The sequence below is a fragment of the Herpailurus yagouaroundi genome, unplaced genomic scaffold, assembly GCF_014898765.1.
Source record: "Herpailurus yagouaroundi ecotype Mexico unplaced genomic scaffold, PumYag 210, whole genome shotgun sequence".
Classification (NCBI taxonomy): domain Eukaryota; kingdom Metazoa; phylum Chordata; class Mammalia; order Carnivora; family Felidae; genus Herpailurus; species Herpailurus yagouaroundi.
In genome coordinates, this window is record NW_024412441.1 from 3,121,686 (window position 1) to 3,134,293 (window position 12,608).

Sequence of the window (12,608 nt, forward strand, 5' to 3'; positions counted from 1 at the left end):
TCTCTCTCTCTCTCTCTCTCTCTCTCTCTCTCTCTCTCTCTCTCTCTTCCTTTCTCCCCCTCTCCCTGTCTCCTCTACTCATTCTCTCCTCTCTCTCAAATTAAAAAAAATACAGTAATTTTATAATATAATGCTAAGATAACATAAATACAATATAAAATAACATCATTTATATATTTTATAATATTTTTTTAAAAAGAGTGTTTTTAAAAAAAAAGATGCAGCAGAGACTATATATGACCTACAAAGCCCAGAAAAGTCTAAATATTTACTATCTGGTCCTTTATTAAAAAATTTTTAGCTAGTCTAGCTAATTCATGCTCCTCCTTTGTTATGCTATAACTTCAATACTGAGATATCAAGTAAACTACTATTAACACATCTTATGTAGATGGTGAGATAAAAGAAGGGAAGTAAAAAAAATATTTGGTTAAAAATATATACAAACATTCATATCAAAATATGCAAGAAATATTCATAACTGTTATAATTCTCATTTCCACAACTGGGCACTTGGTCATTGTCAGTATTTATAAACATTTTCTTTCTCAACCTAGTCCATAATCCTTTTTTCTCAGTACACAGCTCACCTAAACATAGTTTTCTCTCTGGTGCTGTGAGCCAAACCTTTATTCTTGAAAGGTGCAGGCTTCTGGTTAAAGGTGCTACCTAAATTAAATTGTGATATTTTTCCATTTATTTTAATCATAGAACATAGGAATTCCTACAGAAGTTCTGCATTCCAGACATATTCCTCCTTATTTCCATTGTGTATGGCATCCCAATTTCCACTGATAGGATCTATTACTCCAGCCTGTTGCCTCTTTGCCTGTCAATTCACAAGAATGCAAACTCAAAGTGGCAGTCTCAACTTCCCATTCAATGGAATCATTATTGTGTCCCCTGTTGAAACTATCCTCTCTCTGAAAGTAAGACTTCTAGATCAGCAAAACCTAAACCTGTAGAAACAGGGAGCAAAACTTTTGCTATAAGATCACTAGGGGCAATAGTGAGAGAAGCCACTCTCATTTCCACCTCTTGATTCCTAGCCCTGTGAATTCCTGCTATGAGAGAAACGGGATCATATTCTGGACATTTCACCACATCCTGGAGGATATTCCTTCAAATCCACAAGGTGTTACCACCCACTGACACTGTAACTGAGTTTCAAAAGGCTCTTCCATCATTCTATCAAGCCAGATGCATTAGGATGATGGAAATATGGTAAGACCAATGAATTCCATCAGCATGGTTTCATTCTGATATTTTGTTTGCTGTGAAGTCACTTCCTTAATCAGAAGAGATGCTATGTGTAATCTCATGCATGTAGTGAAGGCATTTTGGTGGTTTTACCTAAATATGTGCAGGTAGGGGAGATAAGTCCATTTCCAGAGTAGCTGTCTATTCTGCTGTTAGGAATAAGTGCTGCCCCTTCCATTATGGAAGCAGTCTAACATGATCAACTTTATGCCAACTAGCTGATTAATCCCCCCAGGAGGTGCCATATCAGGGTTTCTATGTTGGTCTTTGCTGTTGGTTGACCAGGTACTCTCAAATATCTGTAGCCTAATTGGCCTGATGATTGAAAGCCCTTGTTGAACTCATATAAAATCTTCATCTTTGCTGCTTTGTTCATGAATCTATTGGGCAATGGCAGGATGGCTGGGGAAAGAGGCTAATCGATATCCATTTTTTATGGGCACCTTATCCACCTGATTACTAAAATCCTCTCTAGTAAAGTCACCTTTTGGTGAGCATCCACATGGATGTAAGTATCTTCACACTCCATGCCCATTTGGAGAGGTCTGTTCACATTCCTCTTCCCCAGACCTCATCCTCACCAATTTTCTAATCACGCTCCCTCCAAGTCCCTGGTTATCCAGCCAAACCAATAGCCACGGCCCATGAGTCAAGCATTTCCATACCTTTGGCTGTCTCTTTCCAGGCAAAATGTACAACCAGGTATACTTCTTAGCCACTTAAAGGACTTCCCTTTACCACTGTACTTGAGAGCCATCCCAGAGTGAAGCAAGGGCACTGCAGCCATTCACTTCTGTGTATTGTCGTAATATCACACAAAATCAGTGGGATGTAAACCAAGCCAGGGTTTTTTTTTTTTTCTTCCTTAGTCAACTGGTTATGGCGAAATCTTTATGAGTTTGTAGGTATGGAATAAGAAGGAAGGAGAGCCTAAGAAAGAAGCTACAGTCTTTTATAACCTAATCTTGGAAATAACACACTATCACTTTTGAGAAAGTCTATCAGTCACACAAACCAACCCTGGAATGATATGGGAGAGGACTACTCAAGAGTATGAATACTGACAGGCAGGGATCATTGAGATCTGTCTTGGAGGCTGGCTACCAAACAAAAATAAAGCACATTTAGGTAATGTGGCCTACAGTCATTTATTGCAATATCAGTTGTGAGAGATCCCAAGCTGTAGCTGACTAAGTTTTAAAATGCAGAGGCTTTGGGAACAATCTGTGGAGTTGAATCATTTGGAATAAATGGTTTAAATTTTTTTTTGTTAAGTTTTATTTATTTATATTCAGAGACAGAGAGCGTGAGTGAAGGAGGGGCAGAGAGAGAGAATCCCAAGCAGGCTCTGAGCTGTCAATGCAGAGCAAGACTCGGAACTCACGAACTGTGAGATCATGTCCTGCACTGAAATTAAGAGTTGAACTTTTAACTGACTGAGTTACCCAGGCACTCTGGAATAAATGATTTTTTTAAAAAACTTGGATTTGGGTGTTGTGTATTCCATACTGATTTCTTAATATGAAGTTTATGTTCTCACCCCCTTTGAACACTAGGACTCACTGTTGATGTCTATCTTCATATCCTTTCACAGATTGCCAGCACATGATGATGAGCTTCTTCAAGAAGCAATCCCTAACTTAGTTGGAATGAAAATATTTTAACATTGTTGGTTGACTTTAAACTATTCACGTTTCTAACCACACTCACCAGCAAACTTAATATTAAAAGGGCTTAATGAAACATACTTCCAAATTTAAATAAGTTAATTTTGTTTTGGAATAGTCTTTACATTTCTTAAAATAGCTAGAAACACCCTATATCAAATTCAGTTTTGGAAATTAATGCACAAGGTCAAGAATTGGATATATTGTTTATCCATCCATCCACCCATCCATCCTTTAAGTAATACTAATGCTTGGTTTTATATTAATATTTGATGGGATTCCATATAGTGATTCCATGTAGTTCTGCTAAGTGCCTGGACTAGAATGATGGTAGTGGAGTAGAAAGAAACAAACAGATGCTAGAGATATTTTAAAATGTTTCTTAAGTTTATTTTGAGAGAGAGACAGAGCACAATCAGGGGAAGGGCAGAGAGAGAGAGGGAGAGAGAGAAACCCAAGCAGGCTCCTCACCACCAGTGCAGAGCCTAACATGGGGACTCGAACTCACAAACCGTGAGATCATGGCCTATGCCAAAATCAAGAGTAGATGCTTAACCAACTGAGCCACCCAGGTGCCCCTAGAGATATTTTAAAAGGTAAGAGGGAAAGAAGATTTAGCAGATAAAGAAGATAGAGATGATGAAAAAGATAAAGTGACTCACATGTATTGAGAAAAGGAGGGTAGTCTTGCCAATGACAGAAGCAAGGAAATTGAAAGGGGAAGCAGGGACATGGCATGCAGGGTGTGGGATGTGATGAGTTTGAGATAATGAGAGGTCACTCACGTAGAAGTTAAAATGTAAGAATGAAACCTATGTAAAAGATTGGAATTATGAAGATTGTTTTCGTATAATTCTGCAAATATTTGCCAAGCATCTGTGACAATAAGCATTATAAAATTATGAAGATAAAAATGGACTGAAGGAAGAAAACTAACATTTATCAGGCATCCTAAAACATGACAGGCAGCTTATTAGAAACATTATGTTTTGTTACTCCCCATTTTTAGGATGCTTTGGATTTTTTCAGAGTGATTAAACTGTTTCTGCCATGTCAAAATCTGTGTTATTTCAACTACACCAGTCTGCCTCACTCTTTTCTCAGTTTGCTTACACTCTTATAATGAAAAGGAATGCATATGTTAAAATACCTTTAATATAAAAGTGCATGTGTCAAAATACTAATAAAGGAGCATAAAGTGAGGACCATCAGAATCTGGATGAGAAACATAAACTCTATTGGCTCAGGTTGTTCAGGGAAACTTCAGTGGAAGAGGTAGCATTGGAATTTACTTTGCAATGATGGGAAATAACTTGAAACAGAGATGGGAAAGAGTGTTCCAATTTTAAGAAGAAGAAATAACAAATATAAAGCAAATAGGAAAGCTAGGAAGTTTAGAGCTTTGTGATTCATGCAGCTGGCTGAAGGTTAGAGTATTTGGGAGACATGGTTAGAAATAATAAGGTATCAATTGTTGTTAAGTGAGGGCTTTGAATAACAACCTAAATCTGTAAGCTATTCAGAAAGCAAAGGGAAGATATAAGAAGCTATTGAGTGGGAAATGATGTGATTAGTGCTATGTTTTAGGGAAATTTTCCTACCTGCTGGCCAAAACAATTAGTTCAGGATGGTTGAATGAAATGCAGCCACTAGACACACTCGCCATTGTTTTATTCTAGAATTGTTGGAGAAAAAGAATCTCTGTTTCCTTGGGATGTGAAATTGGAAGGTGTGAGCCCAAAGTTGCTGGGAGCTACCATTGATTGATTGATTGATTCATTCATTCATTCATTCATTCATTCAATATATAATGAACATTTGCTCTGTGTCAAGGACTTGTCTGGGTTCTGGAGATAAAGTAATGAACAAGGTAGAGTCAGTCTTTTCTTTTGTTGTGTTTACATCTTAGTTGAAGAGAAAAATAAATATAAAAATAAAATAAGAAATAAGAAAATGTCAGATAATAAGTTTCATTAAAAAACTAGAACTGGATAGCAAAATAAAGAGTGACTGAGAGTTTCTCAGATTAAGATCAGAAGATCAGGTTGAATGTTATTTTAGATAAGGTGATTAAGCTATGTGACTTGTGGGAGGAGATTTTTGAGTTAAAATTTAAGTGATGCAAAGGAAGAATAGTTGTTCTGGGCAGAGAAAACAGCCTGGGCGAAACTTCCAATTTGGTCACCTTTGGCCTGTTTGAAATGCAGAATGCAGATAAGTGGAATAGGAGCAAGTCAATGATGGCAAAAATGATAGGAGAGGAGGAATTACCAGTTCATATTTTTGTGTTTTAAAACGTTTTATAACATGTGATGGCTCATTTTACGTGTCAGCTTGGCTTGGCTGAAGGGTGTACAGATATTTGGTTAAAAATTATTCTGGGTACTGTGAAGATGTTTCTGGATGACATTAACATTTGAATCAGTAGAATGAGTAAAGCAGATTGCACTCCCTAAAGGGGGTGGGCTTCATCCAATAGAAGAGATTGGATAGCCTGAATAGCCTGATAGACAGCATGAATAGAACAAAATGGAGGAGCAGAAGAAAATGTGCTCTTTCTGCCTGACTGTCTTAGAGCTCATTCATTAGTCTTCTGCCTTCAAAGTCAGATTCATACTTGAACTTATAACCATCTGCTTTCCTGTTTCTTAAGCCTTCAGCCTTGGACTGGAACTATACCATCAGCTTTTCTGGGTTTCTAGCTTGTTGACTACAGATTTTGGGACTTTACCTCCATAACAGCATAAGCCAATTTCTTATAATAAACATGCATACATATATATACACACCTATATATGTATATACATATGAAACATATGTACATATAACACGCATTTTATATATACATATGTGTGTATATGTGAATATGAACGTGAATATAAATATAAATTTCCTAGTGGTTCTGTTTCATTTCTCTGGAGAATCCTAACTAATGTGGACACTCATGAATTACTCCCATATTTTAAAAAATATGATATTTCAAAAATAAAAAATGGAAAGACATTGGAAAACTGTTGGCCAAATTACTTGGGCAAGTAATCTGATTGCAGTTTCCTTAGTGTCAAATGACAGTAATAATAGTTCCTACACCATGGCGTATTGTGAGGATTAAACAATAATTTATTTAGAATCAAGATTGACATAGTAGTGCCAGTTATCAGTTGTTGTTGCCAAAGAAGAGAATTAGTAACTGAGTCTGTTTTTTTCCTGAGAGGAAGGAGAGCAGGCAAAAGAAGCCAAGAAAGAGTGGAAATAGGAAGCATGAAATTTAGGAAATAAGAGTACTACAAAATCTAGGTAAGAGAAAATACTAAAGAGGGAATGGTCACACATTGTAAATGCTGCTGAGAAAGCCATACAGAAGAATATACAACTAACTTCTCCTCTATTCGTATTCAACAGTCATTATCCCAATGGCAGACACTTATGAGCTCACTTTTCTATGCTGTCTTGTTCTTCCATACGTTTTAAGTCATATTCTTTTATATGACATCCGTACATCATTTTTCTCTGTGTATGATCTCCTCAAGCAGACTCTGCATTCTTCAAAGCTAAAACCAGATTTTTTTCCCAAATGATAAATTTTTAGTTTGTATTCTCCTACTTCATTTTGAACACACACACACACACACGCACACACACACACACACACACACACTCTTAGATGGATACATGAGATCATCAACAAAAACTTGACCTACAAATATCAATAAAGACAGCGTGCAAATTTTTAAAAAATTAGTTTCAGGGGCACCTGGGTGGCTCAGTCGGTTGAGGATCCAACTCTTGATTTTGGCTCAGGTCATGATCTCATGGTTCATGGGAACAAGCCCCGCATCAGGCACTGACAGCACGGAGCCTGCTTGGGAAACTTTGTATCCCTCTCTGCCTCTCCTTCTCTCTCTCTCTCTCTCTCTCTCTCTCTCTCTCTCTCAAAAGAAGTAAATAAAATAAAAAGTTTTAAACATAGTCTATCCTTCAAAACAAATTTTTAGCAAATGCTTTTATACAGGAGCATTGGAGCTTATATGCTTCTGTCAGGAGATTTGTTTGGATAAATTTTAAATTGTGTCCTTATCACAAAATAATAAAACCAATACTATCTCTTTTGTATATATGTGAGTTGTTCTCTAAATCTAGCAGTAGGATCTCTTACAGATATTGCCTTAATGGAGATTTTAAATAAATAATTTTCATTGTCTACTTCTATTAACTAATTCAGTAAGTGAAACAAAATGTTTCCCATTCTTTCTTCCTTTTTTTCCCTGCTTTATTCAGTTACTTTAGTAATTTCTACCCAGATGAGTAGAAATAAGTGAGGCTCTTTTATCTTGAAATAGATCATTTTTATGGTTGCAGACATTATCAAAGTTTTATAAAAGTTTGGCTTATAGCCCATCATATCTATAATGAGCATTTTCTTTTTTAAATCCCAAAAAGCAACATTTAAATTTTATATGATAAAGTAAATCATCCCCATTACAATGCCTTCCTTGTTTGCTTAAAGAAATTCAGAAATAAACTTTCATAGTGAAAAATCCCAGAGAGTCTTTAAAAATATTGTAATATAGATTTGTGCATAATGAGTATAGAAAATAAGTGATAAGTGATGAAAATAAATCTTCATTGTGCTATTATAAAGTGAGAGATTGTACATCTTGAAGTCTTCATCTTGGCCTTAATTTGGAAAGTCTCACTTTCAGTTGATGACTCTGCTTCTAATTTCTCTGAGAAAATAGAAGCAATTCACATGCGTCTACCACCAAAACAGCAAACTTACCTCCATCTAAAGCCATGCTTGTATCCTGGTTTTCCTACTGTTACTAGAGATGAACTGTAATACAAGTCCTACCTCCTGTCCAACTAAGGCCACTACCTCAGTGGATCCTGTTCCCTCAGACCTACTCACCTACATCTGCAATTGTCCCCTCTGTCTCCTGTGTCATCAATTTTTCCCTCTTTACTAGTCATCAAAAAAGTGATTTTTTGAATCCAACTGTCATTCCATCTACTGCTCTCTTTCACAGCCTCCTTTCTTAGCACAATTTCACCTCATGAAACTCATTTATCCTCTGTCCAATAACTTTTTTCTCCATTCCCTTGTGAACCTACCAGAGTCAGGTTTTTGTCTTACTAGTCTTGTCACCAGCTCTTGTCAAAGTCATAAAAGACTTTCGCGTTGTCATATCCAATGGTTAATTCCTATCCTCATTTATTTGATCTACCGGCATCACAGATATAGAGCATTTTTCTTGAAATACTTAGTCACATGAGACTCAGAAAATGGTACTTTGGTATATTTTCCTACCTGACAAGGCACTCCTGGGTTCCCTTTGCTGGGCCTCTTTATTTGTCTGATATTGAAACTTTGACATTATTCAGTCGAAGTCACATTCTCTATGTGATCCAGCCTCATTGTTTTTGTTATCATCTATCACTGATGACTTCCAAACTGGTGTTTCCAGTCCATGCCTCTTCCCTGAGCTGTAGATTTGTATTCTTGACCTGCTTATTCAGCATCTCCATTTGTGGGTGCAACAGCTACCTTAAGATTAATCAAAAACCAAATTTTGATTACTCTTAAAACTTCTGCTTCTTTAATTTTGCCTCAACAAAGGGCACCTTAATCTTAATAACACATCCTACCTATGAAAGATGTACGTTAAGAAATATGTCCAGGGGCACCTGGGTGGCTCAGTTGGTTAAGCATCAGGCTTCAGCTCAGGTCGTGATCTCATGATTTGTGGGTTCAAGCTCCGTGTCGGGCTCTGTGCTGACAGCTTGGAGCCAGGAGCCTGCTTTGGATTCTGTGTCTCCCGCTCTCTCTCAGCCCCTCCCTTGCTTGCACTGTCTCTCTCTCACACAAAAACAAATAAAACATAAAAAAAAAACACCTTGTTTTTAAAGAAATATGTCCAGAATCTAATTGCATCTCACCTTCTTCCAATACAGCCATCGTGGTTAGTATAAGACACTATTAACTCTGTTTCCCTTGATCTGTTTTTTTTTTCCCCTTTGGAATACTTAACCTGATTCATGGGTTTAATTGTCCCCCCAAAAGACATTTTGAAGTCCTAACTCCCAGTATCTTAGAATGTGACCTTAATTAAAAATTGTTATTGATAATGTAATTAGTTAAGATGAGGTCATACTGGAGTAGGGTGAGCTTCTAATCTATTATGACTAGTGTCCTTATGTGAAGATGGCCATGTGAAGACTTACAGAGATACATAGGGAGAAAGCCATGTGAGGATGGAGGCAGAACTTGGAGTGACGTTGTTACCAGCCAAGGAATACCTGTGGCTACTGGAAGCTGGAAGAGTCAAGGAAGGCATCTTTCCTAGAGACTTTAGAGAAAGCATGACTTGGTTAATACCTTGATTTTGACTTTTAGTCCTTAGAACTGTGAGAGAATATATGTCTGCTCTTTTAAGTCACTTAATTTGTGGTACTTTGTTATGGCAGCACTAGGAAATTGCTATTCCTGGCATTTTGTGTTTTGTTTTGTATATTTATTTAGGTACTTGTTCATTGCCTACCCAACTAAAATGTGAGCTCCCCAATGGCAAGCATTTTGTCTTTTTTTTTTTTTCATGCTGCATTGCTTGCCTAAAAGAATGATTTGTCTATTGTAACTAGTAAAACCTCAGAGAATAGGTATTAGATTCCATCCTATTCAGTTAGGGGCAGTATCCATGACATTTGCTATATTTAAAAAAAATTTTTTTTTCAACGTTTATTTATTTTTGGGACAGAGAGAGACAGAGCATGAAGGGGGGAGGGGCAGAGAGAGAGGGAGTCACAGAATCGGAAGCAGGCTCCAGGCTCTGAGCCATCAGCCCAGAGCCTGACGCGGGGCTCGAACTCACGGACCGCGAGATAGTGACCTGGCTGAAGTCGGACGCTTAACTGACTGCGCCACCCAGGCGCCCCAGACATTTGCTTTATTTTTAAAGGTTGCTTGCATTTTGGAATAAAAAAATAATATTAAAAATGACCCGGCTAATAGGAAAACTTTAACACAAAACCAGGACAAATTTCATTAAGAATGTATAGAACATAAACATAAAAGTTAATAAGGTATAGAAGTATAATATCTACAAACAAAAAATAAGAAGATATAGTGCTGAGACTATATGATGTTAAAACTATCCTGCTACTCTAGCAAAAATAAATCCAGGAAGGAAAAATCAAGTGTTAATTAAAAAAAAAATTATCTAGAAAGGAGGGGGAAAATAAGTTTGAGGAAACAGGAATGAAGACTTTCTAAATATTTTATGCTATATAACGTTGATTTGGGGAACAAATATTTTTCCATTTCAAAAATTAATTTAAAAAATAAGTCCTGAAATTATGGAAAACAAACATTTTTTTTTCTTATTTGTATTTACATTTGAATTGGAAAAGCAACATGAATTCATTTAACCTAACTGTTTTCTTTCCTCCCAAATAAGTTTGTCTTAGCTTTGTCCACTGAAAAATCCTAGAAGCAATGACAAGCTAAGAAAAATGAACATACCTAGAACCCATTTGTGGCATTTAAATACCAGTCTCCACTAAAAGAGAACACGACTTCATAGAAAAAAACAAACACACAAAAAACTAATTCCAGATCAGGGGCAGCAATTATACAACATGAACTGAGATATCTTGGTAGATTGGAAATCAAAGTCTCCATCAAATCCCGTGATGTGTCAAATGGACCCTTGTTGACCCAATGGTCAACAACAAGAGCCTCCAATGGGCCAAAGATGGGACAATTTGAGGATCAGAAAGAATAATTAATGCAATTGGGGTTGAAACCCTTAAATGCTGTCTTATGAATTCAAAATGATCTTTTAAAAGAAAGAGAAATGGGGAAAGAAAAGAGAACTCCAAGGTAAGGGGTGGGGGCAACATCTTTTTGGACACTGCTGAAAGTAACTTAGCACCACCACTTTACTCTGAAGACTTACAATTTAAAGGAAAGAAGTAAACATTTATTCTGCTTTTCTTGTATAAACTGCTTTGTAAACTAGTCCAATAGTCCCATTGCTGAGGGAAGAAAAGTTTGTGTTTATAAGCAAATTTCATAAATTTGCAATTGATGATAGAATTGGAAAAAAAATCCCTCTTTTCAAAATAAAGTAAGTGATTCAGGCAAAACACATCAATGGATGAATCATTAGGTGAAAAGTTGATGGAAAGATCAGGAGGTCAACACTTCAACTCATTAATCAATCTTAGCACTAAAAGTGGGACTTAAGACTGTACAATGCCACTTGATGTGAAGCATACAATACCACTTATAAACTATCTTTGCTGTAAAATGCAGAACTTGAGTCTAACCAGGCATTTAAGAGTAACCTCTATGCTCAACAAATACAAAGGAACAAACTAAATGACATTATAAGAAAACAAATAGACAAATCCAGACTGTGAGATGTTCTTCAAATCAGTTGACCTAATAAATCACAGAGAAGGCAGAGAAGGGGGAAAGGCAGAAGAAAGGGGAAATGCTCTTGACCATCAGAGGCTTCAGGGGCATATCAAGAATGCCATTTTTGGGTCCTGATTGAAACAAAACAATTCTAAAAAGACATTTTTGAGATAGTTTGGGGAGATTTGATTACAGTACTGGGTATTAGATTACATCAAGGAGTAATTAGTAATTTTGTTAGGGGTGATGACATTATAATGATTGAAAAAAAATCCACATTTATTTAGAAAAAATGTACCAAAATGTGTAGCAGTGAGTTGACATGATGTTTGGGCTTTATTTTTAAATAACTCAGCAAAGAAAAAAAGAAAAAGGATAAGAAGAGGCAAATGTGGCAAAATCTTGATAATTATTGAATGTAAGTGACAGAGATATAGTTCATTGTATTGTTAGTTGCCTGTATGTTTGAAGTTTTCATAATAAAAAGTTTTTAGGCTATTCCTTTTGAAAATTAGGAGATGATTCTACAGAGAAATTCCAACTGGGTGGCCGTGCAGAAGATAGACTGAAATATGTTAAAGGGGCCAATTGGCAATGGAGAAGGGTGGGCAGGATGTTCAGATTCTTGTGTACCCAGAGCAGTTGAAGTAGAGAAGCTGAATGGAAGAATAAGTACAGAGAAGATAATGTGTGTGTGCACGTTTGTGTATGTATGTTTCTGTTTGTGTGTTTTAGGTTAACAATGAACATTAAACATTTTGATAGGTTAAAAAAAAAAAAACTAGTATGTAGTAACATACCCATTATTTTCTAGCATGTAAATTTTTGAAATCTGGGTTTATCCGAACAGTGTAATTATCTCCCATGTTCACAGACATCCAAAACAAAAATAATTGATTGAACTTGATGCTGGGAACATGTACATTGGACTAAGTTTAAATGTTTGTGCAAATGTACCTCCCCTAAATCCACTTTCAAGTCAATGCCAGCCCCCTCTTGGCTTGCAGGGTGAGGCTGATGGGCTCTCTGTGTCCAGCTCCTCTTGCTTCCACCAGCCTACTTGGTTGTTCTTAAACCCTGCCATTCACTTACAAAACACCTTCCGTGAGGACTCCCACTGCCTTGGGGAGAGTAAGAAAATCCTTGAAAGCTCCCCACTGCTAAACTCCAACTTTACTTTTTAATTTTTACTATATTTTATTTCTTATAATCTTCTTTCTTTTTTCTTATAACCTTCTAATGAACCCTTTACTGTAGCCAAG